Source organism: Tachypleus tridentatus, chromosome 10 (genome assembly GCF_004210375.1).
Source record: "Tachypleus tridentatus isolate NWPU-2018 chromosome 10, ASM421037v1, whole genome shotgun sequence".
In the NCBI taxonomy this organism is placed as follows: domain Eukaryota; kingdom Metazoa; phylum Arthropoda; class Merostomata; order Xiphosura; family Limulidae; genus Tachypleus; species Tachypleus tridentatus.
Window position 1 is genome coordinate 134,637,917 of NC_134834.1, and position 12,841 is coordinate 134,650,757.

The following is a 12,841-nucleotide window of genomic DNA, read 5'->3' on the forward strand; positions in this document are numbered from 1 at the left end:
TGACTGAAACAGAGGTATTGGCAGAGACAGCCAATGATCAAACAAGGGCAGATTTCAACAGGAAAAGGGAAAGAACATTTTCAACAATTGTTCTGAATATTCAAGGTGCACAACTCCTAAGGAAGCATGGAATGTACTGCGTGCTCACTTTGATTGGAACACATTAACCAATAAAGTATTCCTGAAAAAGAAGTATTTTCGATGTGAGATGAAAGAAAGCATGATGGTCCAGGAACATTTGAAACAAATGAAGGAATTAATGGATCAGCTTGCTGCGGTTGGGGCAGAAATAGCAGAAGAAGATCATATTGTTACCTTACTTGGTAGTCTGCCAGCTAGCTATGATACAATTGTAACAGTCTTGGAAACCAAAATTGATGATATCTCATTAGAATTTATGCAACAGGCACTGATTAATGAAGAACAAAAGAAGAAAAAGACCATATCAAATGAAACATCATCAACTGCATTAGCCACTCGCAGCAACTTCAAACCACATGGAACACAAAAAAACAAAGAAAAGGGGTAACAGCTACAAGTGTTGCAGAGAAGGACATATAAAATGCAATTGTCCAACACTGAAGGAAATATCCACATAGCTAAGAATGTGGATATTAATGTGGTGGAAGATTATACTGATGAAAACAATGGTGTTGCCTTTGTAACAAACCAGGATAAAGGAATAGGAAATGGGGAATGGTTGGTGGATTCTGGTACATCTAGGCATATGACACACCAGAGGAACATATTATCAAATTATCGCAAGTTTAACACACCTCAGCAAGTTAGAATTGGTGATGGAAGAACTGTTGAAGCTCTTGGAGTTGGAAACTGTAAACTAGAAATGACATTTAAAGTCAGTAATTCAAAGTATGTCACATTGCAGAGTCTCCTTTATATACCAAAATTAGCTGGTAATCTATTTTCAGTAGGAGGTGCTACTAAAAAAGGAAATACTGTGCAGTTTGGAGTTAATCGCTGTTACATCCGAGGTAAATCAGGACATCTCCATGGCATGGGTACAAGAAAGAATGATGGTCTATACCAACTGGACTATAAGACCAATGTTATTGAGAATGCCTCAGTAGCCTCAAACAGCAGCATGAATGGTTTGGATATATGGCATCAACAACTTGGGCATATCAGTGTTTCACAGTTACAGAAGCTTGTCAGGAGTGGAAATGTAACTGGAATCAAATTCCAGAAGTCTGATGAAGCCAGTTTCTGTGAGGGATGCACTTAAGGTAAAATGCACAGGAAGCCATTTAAGTCAGTGGGAGAAATCAGATCAAAGGGAAGACTGCAACTGGTACACAGTGATGTCTGTGGTCCTATGCAAACTCCATCTATTGGAGGTAGCTAGTACTTTGTTACATTTATTGATGATTACTCAAGATGCTGCAGAATGTATTTCTTGAAACAGAAGTCTGAGAAATTCAAGGAATTTGAGAAGTTGTACTTGAATCTGGAGAGTGTATAAAAACCCTGCACACAGATAATTGCGGAGAATATACGTCAAATGAGTTCCAGCAATATTTGAAGTCAAGAGGCATTCATCATGAGATGTCAGTAGCATACTGTTCAGAACAAAATGGTGTTGCTGAGAGAAGGAACAGAACTCTTGTGGAATCAGCAAGAAGTATGCTGTCACATGCTAAGTTACCAAGAATGTACTGGGAAGAAGCTGTAGCTTCTGCAGCGAATGTGGGTAACAGAGTATCCACTTTGGCAATAAAAGATGGTATGGGAAGAAACCAGATGTAGAACACATGAAAGTGTTCAGATGTCTTGCATATGCACATGTACCAGATGCGTCAAGACAGAAAGTAGACATGAAGTCTATGAAGGTACGTTTCATTGGATATGATAACTGCACCAAGGGATATCGACTGTATGATGAAAATCCAGGAAGATTTTCATACGGCGAGATGTTATCTTTAATGAGACAGAATTTGGTCAAGAGCCTGTGACAAATGAGCATATCTCATCAAGTGAACGGATAGTGAACCAAGAAACAGAAGATAAAGCTGAACGACCAGCAAGAAACAGGAAATCCCATCCTCTATGGATATGATGAGTATGCCGATATTGCAGCGGCAAATGAATCAGTTTGTCACACTGCAAACTTATGCAGTATGTTAGAGCCAAGCACATTAAGTGAAGCAATGCCAAGCGACAATGCAAAGGAGTGGAAGTCAGTCACAGATCTGAAATTTGAATTTTTACAAGAAAATGACACCTGGGATCTGGTGGAATTACCAGTTGGAAGAAAACCTATAGGTTGTAAGTGGGTATTCAAAGTTAAGTATGGAAATACTGGAAATGTAGAGAAGTTTATGTTTGGCGGTCAAAGGTTACTCGCAGAATTATGGTCTGGATTACGAGGAAACCTTCTCCCCAGTGGTGCACTATGCATCAATGTGCTCCTTGATTGCATTTGCTGTGCAGAACAACTTGAAAATTTTTTCAGATGGATGTCATAACTGCATTTTTGAATGGACATCTGGAAGAAGAGATATACATGGAACAACCAGAAGGCTACGCTGTTCCAGGGAAGGAAAACCTTGTGTGTAAACTGAAAAAAATCACTGTGTGGATTAAAACAGTCACCACACTGTTGGAACAAATTTCATGTACAGATGATGGAACTGGAATTTGTTCAGAGTTCAGCAGATCCACGTGTTTACATACGGAAGGGTGAAAATCTAGCAATAGTTGGAGTATATGTGGATGATATTATTTTGGTTGCTGATAGTGATGATGAAATAATTACTATAAAGAAAGCACTGAAGGAAAAATTCTGCATGAAAGACCTTGGAAAGCTCCATTACATTCTTGGACTCAGTGTTGTTCAGGATGAAAATAATGGCTGTGTACGGTTAAACCAAAGACAGTATATCCAAACTATGCTGGTGAAATTTGGAATGACTGAGTGTAAGGCAGTTGCAACTCCATCAGATGTAAACGTGAAACTGCAAAAAGATGATGGTGTTAGCACTCAGGTTGACATCAGTTTGTACCAGTCGTTGGTAGGCAGCCTTCTGTATGCTGCAATGGGAACAAGACCAGATATTGTATATGCAGTGGGAGCAATATCGAAATATCATGCTCAGTCCAACACAGCACATTTGACAGCAGCAAAGAGAATCCTACGTAACTTGAAAGGAACAGCTGATCTTAGTCTTAAGTTTGAAAAGGTACCAGGAGACGTCATTAGTGGTTACTCAGATGCAGATTTTGTTGGAGACCTGGATGATAGGAAGTCCACATCAGGAAATATCTTCATTCAAGCAGGAGCAGCTGTAAGTTGGATTAGCAAAAAGCAATCTACGATGGCCCTGTTCACCTTGAGTCTTTTAGCACAGAAAACAGTATGGTTAAGAAGACTGTTTGTTTTGGAATTTCGCATAAAGCTACTCGAGGGCTATCTGTGCTAGCCGTCCCTAATTTAGCAGTGTAAGACTAGAGGGAAGGGCTACTCTTGTACCAACGAATAGTTGGATTGACCGTCACATTATAACGCCCCCACGGCTGGGAGGGCGAGCATGTTTGGCGCGACCGGGATGCGAACCCGCGACCCTCAGCTTACGAGTCGCACGCCTTAACACGCTTGGTTCGTTAAGAAGACTACTGCAAGAAATAGGTTCTGAAGTTGATGACCCTGTTCGTATCATGGAAGATAACCAAGGAACAATCGCCATGGCACAGAATCCAGTGGGTCATGCAAGAATAAAACACATTGATATTCGTTACCACTTCATTCGCCAATGTGTGCAGAACGGATCAGTAAAACTGAAATATTGTCCCACAAACAGTATTACTGCTAACATTCTTACAAAGTCACTTGCTAGAAATGCATTTGAAAGGTTCAGAGATAATGTTGGACTGGCACCAATGGATAAATGAACCAGATAAAGTGACAATTATAATAATAGATTGAAGGTAATTGTAAAACATTTAGAATAACTGTAAGATTATTGACAGTAATTGTAAGTTTATGTAAAACTTAAAATTAAGTGGGAGTGTTAAGAATATTGAGATAAGTGCTGTGACCTGTAGTTAGGTTTTTTTTGTACATGTGTACTCTATTAATACATACATATCAACAAGAACAATCCTCAGAGGCCCCCTGCTAGTACAGCGGTATGTCTAAGGATTTACAACGCTAAAATCAGGGGTTTGATTCCCCTCGATGGGCTCAGCAGATAGCCTGATGTGGCTTTGCTATAAGAAAACACACGCATACATACAACCCTTAGAGGTTTATCTAAACAGGTATTCTGCTTTTAAAGATAAAATATATGAGCTGTGTTCTAACAATGAATTTAATTAACATAATTTTCTTTTTTGAAAGAAAGAAAATCTGAGGTTCAGAACTTTATCAATCATAAAGTAAAAATCATCTAAGGTTCTAAACAAGACTGCCAAAATACAAACAAGAAAAAGGTTCATAGCTCAAATTATGATCACTTAAATCATGGCGTTAACAAAATTACACTTCAAAACCTAATCAGTGAAATTAAAATAATAATATTCAAGATACAAAAACTAATTAAAAATGCTAGCAGAAATAAAAACCAAACCTAGATAATCATAACCAGAAATAATGCAAGTTTTGAAACCTGATTACTAACATAATAAAAAAATGTTAAAAATTGATATAATAGATAACAACTGACCAAGACTTGATACTTGTAACGATAAGAAGCCTGGCATGGCCTAGCGCGTTAAGGCGTGCGCTTCGTAATCTGAGGGTCGCGGGTTCGCGCCCGAGTCGCGCCAAAATATGCTCGCTCTCCCAGCCGTGGGGGCGTGATAATGTGACGGTCAATCCCACTATTCGTTGGTAAAAGAGTAGTCCAAGAGTTGGTGGTGGGTGGTGATGACTAGCTGCCTTCCCTCTAGTCTTACACTGCTAAATTAGGGACGGCTAGCACAGATAGCCCTCGAGTTGCTTTGTGCGAAATTCCAAAAAAAAAATAAAAAAAAATATAACGATAAAGGGTGTGAAAGCTAGGAACCAAAATAGAGGTTTTGTGAGGACTAAAAGAACTGCATAAAAATAATTGAAATAATATATTTTTCTTAAATTCCCACCTAAAAATTAGAAATTGCCAAATCTGCACAAAAATAAAGGCAAGTGCTACAATGAACATATAACTTATAAAACATATGGAAGAAACTGCGTAGTATAAGGAGATATAAACTAGGTTTTGAAACCAATATCATTTAGCACTTAATTTCACATACATCCCATATGTTGTTTTTACTTAAATTTAAAAATATACAGTAATTTTAAAAATGTATGGGCTTCACTATACTTTTTTGGAGCTACTAAACATAGTTATAGTAATGTGCGTTCTCTTATTAGACTTATCACCGGAGCAAAGAAAGTTTCTGAATATAATTCCCAACATGGTTTTACTGAATGCCTTATTATTCTTGGTAGTTTAAAGATGCAAGTTCTACTAACACTAACGGATGCATGATTTGTTTCCGTTTATAAATTACTTAAAACTATAAATTCTGATTAGTTTTAAAGAAACAAAAGAGAAAAATTGTGAGCTACTATTAAAAACTATGAGAAAAAGCACTACTTAGAAGTTACAATTTCGTTTTGCTTCATAACTATTTTCTAATGCGTTATTTCAAACCCATCAACTTGTGTAAATAAATTTTTTATACTTGCTTCTGAGAGGAAAAAACGTGTTCAGATTTATGGTAGGTAGTGTATTTATTTAATGATATTTTGTCATTGTAGTTTTGATCTCATTTCGTGCAGAACCAATATTTTGAAATTACTGAAAATTAATAAAGCATACATTTATTTTAAAATATATTTTAATAATTAATATTGAAATTTCAAGTAGTTTATGCTTAATATATTGTATTTGTACTTAATTTACAGTGTGTTATTCTGTATTGATACATACACTGCTGGCCAAAATCTTAAAGCCAATGAACATAAAGAAAAATATGCATTTTGCGTTGTTAGATTCAACCATTTATTTGAGTAGAACTTCGAAAGATGAAAATAAGAAAAGGGAAAATAAAAATAAAAATCTTTTTTAGCATTTAATAGGGAAAATGTGAACACTGTGAAATTAGCCTAAATACTATCTGGTCAAAAGTTTAAAACCATACCAAAAAGAAGTCCTAAACAGGGTAGGAAATGCCCAACAAGAGGTCTCAGTAGTGAGTTGCACGGCTGTCATTGTCAATAACTTCAAACATTCTCTTTGACATTGTCGATATAAGCGATTGCAGAAGCTGGCTGGAATGTTATTCCGAGTGGTGAAGATGGCTTTATGAAGATCATGCACTGTTTGGAGTTGACGTCCATTTCTATAGACTTCCCTTGCCATCCACCCTCAAACATTTTCAATGGGGCTCAGTTCGGGCGAACACGCTGGATGGTCCAAAAGAATCACGTTATTCGCCATGAAAAAGTCCTTTGTGCTTTTGCATTGTGGATTGCAGCATTGTCCTGCTGAAAGATCCAGTCATTTCCACACAAGCATGGGCTTTCAGTCAATAAGGATGCTCTTTCCAACATGCCAATGTAGCCAGTTGCTGTTTGACGCCCCTGTATAACCTGAAGCTCTATTGTTCCATGGAAGGAAAAAGCACCTCATATCATGATGGAACCTCCTCCACTGTGTCGTGTAAAAAATGTCTCCGGTGGGATATCCTTATCGTGCCAGTAACGTTGGAAGCCATCTCGACCACCAGGTTAACTTTTTCTTATCAGAAAACAAAAACTTCGTCCACTTTTCTACGTCCCGTGTTTGGTGCTTCTCAACAAAGTTTAACCGAGTTGTTTCGTGATGTGAAAGGAGTCGTGGCCTTTGAAGACGTTTACGGTTTTAAAAGCCTTTTTCTCGTAGATGCCGTCTTATTGTTCTTGAGCTGCATTCTGCATGGGTTATTTCCTTCAGCTCAATGATTTTGGTGTCGTCGTTTGCCGTGGCCGTTACGGGTGTTTGTGTTGTTTCTTACCATGTGCTGTATCGTGTGTCGGCTTTGTCCGTGAATCTTGGTCGTGTCGTGTGTTGTGGGGTTTCCATGCTGTATAGCAGTCTTGTCGTGTGTGTGTACGTACCGTGTAGGTCAGTATGACTACGGTCATCCGGCCGTACTCTGTTCGGCCGCGATCTATTCGCTTTGTGGTGCCTGCGGCCACGCTACCCTCGGTGGTCATAGACGCCGTGAACGCCGCTGTCGGGGGTAGCCACACTGATTGTCTGCAGCATTTTGGTAACGGGCGTTATGTGGCGACTCTAGCGTCGGCCGCTCACGCCCGTCGCCTACTGGACAAGGGGCCTTTCCCTTGGTCGACCAGCGTGTGCCTGTGGAGCCGGCTTTTCAGACCATTAAGTGGGTGACTCTCCAGTCGGTTCCCTTCGAGTTGTTCCATGACGTTGTCAAGGGCGGATTGTCAGCGTATGAGACTGTGCAAAAACTTGAACATGAGGCGCACCAGACGTGCTCGACTGTGTGCACCGGGAACCGACGTGTGTGTTTGAACATGAAGACGCCGGCTGCAATTCACCGGGTTGGGGTGTCTCGTTTCATGAGTCTGACCATCGGGCACTTCTTACCACATTCCGAGATTTTGTCCCCGTTTGTCAGGGTCCTGGTGTGTGGAGGCTCAACGTCTCCCTCCTTGCCTAGGATGAGGTTGGAGACGATTTGCTTGCCCTTGTTCGAGAGCTCTGTTCTGTCGAGTCTATCACCGAGTCTTGGTGGGTGGGTCTCAAGGAAGCCTGTGCCTACTTGCTGTAGCAAGCTGGCATGTGGCTTTTGCGGGCCCGCCGCCTGGCCTTGCAGGGCAAGCAGGACACCTTGGCTGCCTTGCCCCGTGGAGGACCAATGGATCGCTGGGTCCTCTCGAACATTGAGACACTCCAAATCTCTAGTCTGATCGAATTGCTCGATCCCAGAACTGGCACCAGGGTTCCACTGTGCAAGGCACGGGAGATGGCTGAGATCAGACACATCTCGAGTCTGGTGTTGGAGAATGGTCATTCGTCATCTGACATATCCAACATTCTGGATGCGTGCCTCGGCTATTACCGCCGTTTCGTTTTGGCTTCACCCGTGGACGAAGGGTTGTGGGATGACATTTCTCGGTTTTTGCCCTCCATCGACCCTTCCTTTCACGACCAGCTGATGAAACCAATCAGCTTGGGTGAGTGTTGGTCAGCCATTCGGTCCATGCTGCTTGGAAAGTGTCCTCGGCCGGATGGACTGCCAGTGGAATTTTACAGCCACGTGTAGCATGTTGTTGGAACCTCTTTCATCGGACTTTTAACGACTGTCTGGCTACGGTGTCTGAACCACCAGGAACGCTGGATGGGCTAATTACACTTATTTGTAAGGATCCCAGTCACTCTGAAGACCATTTTACTCGTGGTGTCCAATTTCTCCCCTGAACGTGGATGCAAAGATTGTTTCTAAGGTCCTGTGTGCCTGTTTGGGTGCAGTTATGCTTTCCTTGGTTCACTGCACTCAGACGCGCGGCGTGCAGGGCAGAAGTATCCAGCAAACTCTGGTGCTTCTCAGGGACCTGTTCCACTACATCACAGATCGGAATATCCCTGCTGTCTTTATGTCCCTCGATCAGAGCAAAGCTTTTGATCGAGTTCACCATAGATTTCTGTGGTTCGTTCTGGGGAGGTGTGGCCTTCCTCCAGTTTTTGTCTGGTATGTGCAAGCCTTGTACCCCACTGCTTCGAGCAGGATCTTGGTTTACAGTTACCTGACGTCTTCCTTTCCCATGTTACAGGGGGTCCATCAGGGCTGTATGTTGTCCCCAATGCTTTACGTATTGGTTATCAAGTGCCTGCTCTTTCATCTGTACCACTCGGTCTCGTTGCGTGGCCTCCAGATGCCAGGGGGTTCGTGCGTGACTTGAGAACTTCACATCATTAGGTTAAGCACTGGCCATCGTCCATCGATACTCTCGGGCCAGTACTGCCCAGCTGAATATTTCCAAGTCTCGTGCGCGGGGATTTGGCAAATGGGCCTCGTCTGCCGACTCCCCAATTAGTCTGGATTGGACCCCTCCCCGATCACTTGCTTCGGGGTTCGTTTTCTCGCGGGCCCTGGGACTGCTTGGGAGGGGGTGGTTCAGCGTGTTGGTATGGCAGTGCACGATTATTGCTACTGTCCTGTTAACTTGTTTGACAGGGTGAAGGTGGTGAGGAGGAGGATCCTCTCCTTGGTCTGGTACCTGAGGATTGCCCTTTCTCTGGATGACTGCGCTGTGCGAGCAATCGAGCGTCATGTCTTTGCCTTCCTGTGGGGTGGCAAGCTGGAGGCAGTGTCTCAGCTCTCCTTGACGCTGCCACCTCGCAGGGGTGGTTCAGGTATCCCATCTGTCTGGACCCAGTGTCTTTCCCTTCTTCTGTCTGTTACCTTTCGCTGTCTGTCTTTGGAGGGTCATCCCTGTTGCCACCTTGCGAGATACTTGGTTGGCACGAATGTTCCTTTGGGCCTGCAGACACCTATGTGTTTATACCCTCCTTCCTGGTACGTTGACGCTGCTGCGGCGATCCGGCGGTGTCGTACCGTGTCTGCCGATGTACCGAAGGGCTCCCGTTCCCTCTACCACCTGCTAGTTCCCGAATGTACCCACAGGATTGAGTGACACTACCCTGTTCTGCCGTGGGACGTTGTTTGGTGCCACGTTGCACTGCATCATGTTGATAGCTACCTCCAGGCTTTTACCTGGCGTGTTGTGCATAACATCCTGCCAGTGAGGGAGCGTTCGTACCTGTGGAATTCTTGTGCGACTAAGTTGTGTCCAGTGTGTCACACTCAGGTGGAGTCTATCTTGCACAGGTTGGTCGTCTGTTCGACGTCGGCAAAGATCTGGAAAAGGTTGCTCGCCTTTTCCGGGTCCTGCCACTCTCGGCGGAGACCATACTGTACCATATACCTGTTCAGTATACCATCTTTTAGTACGTCATCTGGCTTGCTCGAAACAAATTGGTTTTTGAGCAGGCACCAGTGTGGTACTTTTCGATGATGAGAAGGGCCAGACATCGGCCGTTATTTTGCCTTGAGGCGGAGTTTTGGCGGCTGGGTTCTTGGGAATTTTTTCGTCTCTGGCGGTCGGACGTCTTGCCACTTTGTGCGTTGGTGGGGGTAGGGTGGAGATTGGATTCTAAGCTGCCCTCCCTCCACCCTCGCTTCATGGTTTTTATTGTTTTCTTTTTTATCTATTTAATGTTTTTTTGTATATATTTAATGTTTTTTCTTTGTATATATTCCATGTTGTTTATTTTTCAATTGTATATATTTCATGTTATTTGTTTTGGGTCTATTTAATGTTTTTTGTATATATTTAATGTTTTTTCTCTTGTCATGCCTTTTGTATTGTTCCATTTGTTGTAAATAAATTGAAAATTTAATCTGGTTCGACAATCCGCTGGTGTCTTGCCGGACAAATCGTTGAATCCTCCTGCTCAACGCCGGCGAAATCTTCTTGGGCCGACCACTTAAAATTCTCCTTCCGTATCCCTCAGGGTCTTTTAAGAAATTTGTAAGACCAATTTTACTACGCCCAATCTCACTAGCAATGGTACGTTGAGAAAGACCTTGCTTTTGCAGTTCAACAATTCTGCCGCGTTCAAACTCTGTCAACTTTTTAGCCTTTGCCATGTTTTTACCCAACACAGGAGATGTCAGTGGGAGATGTTGACAACGCTAATGCTTGAACACAAATGACTAACTTTCGTTACGTGTTTACCGATTAACGCTTCGTCTTAGTATGGTCTTAAACTTTTGACCAGCTAGTATTTAAGCGAATTTCATAGTGTTCGCATTTTCCCTATTAAATGCTAAAACGTTTTTTTTTTTTGTTTTTTTTTTTTCCTTTTTCTTATTTTCATATTTCGAAGCTCTACTCAAATAAGTGGTTGAGTCTAAGAACGCCAAATGCATATTTTTTCTTTATGTTCATTGGCCTTGAGATTTTGGCCAGCAGTATATGAAATGAAATAAGTGAAATCATCGTGTTGTGTGTTTCAACTTTGCACAGTATTAATTAGCATACTTTGCCAAACTGAAGTCATGGCCCTAAAGTTTAATTCTCGTTAATGAAGCCTACTGAGCCAAATTTAATTTTATGTATCTGAAATGTACAGACCAAAAATTAAATCACGGTAAATTTAAAGATATAATATTGTGTGTTACAAGTAACCTTTATTTTATAAATAATGCTTTTCAGAGAACAAGCTTTTGATCGTAAAGTAAATTAAAGAAATTTTAAGTTCCAGTTTAAATTGCTATTATGCATTTTTACTTATGTCTTAAATATTTTCAGTCATGTTCCAAGAGTCATTATAGAAGTTTACATTTGAAAGAGTAAAATATTGGCAAGAAGTTTGAACGAAAGTTTTAAAGTAAAATTGAAAGCGTTAGAAATTGATATTATTTTTCATCAGTTGTAGAGTTAGTATTTAAAATGAGTGTTTATTATACCTAAATGCGTTTAATTATAGATTTGTAATGATTAATGTGTATTAAACTTGTTTAAATTGGGGTAATAAACGTAAAACTCTCTCTCCTTATAAAAGCTGCATCACTTTCGTGAAACCTAAACTTAACATTAGATGCAATTCACAACAAACAAACGTTTCCCATGTTTAGCACAATACTTGTGCAAGCCCATTGTAAAAAAAAAAAAAAAAAAAAAGGTCATCTATTACATTTTGTAATGTAGACGTGTAATTAAAAGTGTCTGAAAATTCCTACATTCGATCTTGTGTTTGTAATTTTTATTTCCATATTAATTAATTTGTATTGTGTGTAAATAATTTGACGAATGAAACCCTGTAGAAGTTTAAATATACATGTACTAGAGGTCCGGGAAGTTACGTGTACTTACTTATGGCCTATGCTTTGACAGGGGGATTGTGGAATGAAACTAAATATTATTTTTAATCCTTCAACAACAAAAACCTTTTTTAATATTATCGAGTTTAAAACGATCCATAATTGATTTATCTCTCATTTAGAATGTTATTGTTAGTTCAACAGTTTTGCAAATGTCTTCATTATAGGGAATGAATAGAAGAAACCGATCTGATTCTTTCTGTATCTCAAACACAATTACCTCAAGTTGAATGGGCATAGGCTTCTTTGTTCGAGCTTTATTTACTACAAGCAGAAATACTCGTCACGGGGAATATTTAAACTTAATTAAAACAATGTAAATTTAACAGCAATAATACATTTTAAAAGAATAACTTGTATTGAAAGTTTATCTCAAAATTTGTAAATTATAACAAAAGTTCTTCAAAACAATATTTGCAATTTACTTTCCATATACCGATAGATAGAGATTTTAAGGTGATCCCATCCTTAAACACCCTACATCTCACTGGCCATGAAAAAAGTACAGTTGTTTGAAAAACTATCCAACAACTTTTATACTTTGATCTTGAAAGTCTTTTGGACATTTAAAGTTGTCTAAAGCGTCATCCTGCCAAGATTGTTTCATATTGACTCAGTAGGTTTTACAAATTAGAAATAGGGTTAAGCTCAATTTTGACCCGCTTAGAGAATTCCCGATAGTTAACAGTGTTTACGTACAAATTTTGGTTGAGGTTGGCCCAAAGGTTCGGAGGAGTTAAGGCGCAAACATGTATTCTCAAGACAGTTGGTATGATTATTAAAACTTTAATTAAAATAAATTATGGAACAAAGTTTCGACCTTCTTCGGTCATCTTCAGGTTAATAAAGAGAGTGTGCAACTGCAGATGACTTAAGAAGGTCGAACGTTGTTCTGTATTCTAAAGTTTTAATACCCATACTAATCATCTTGAAAACA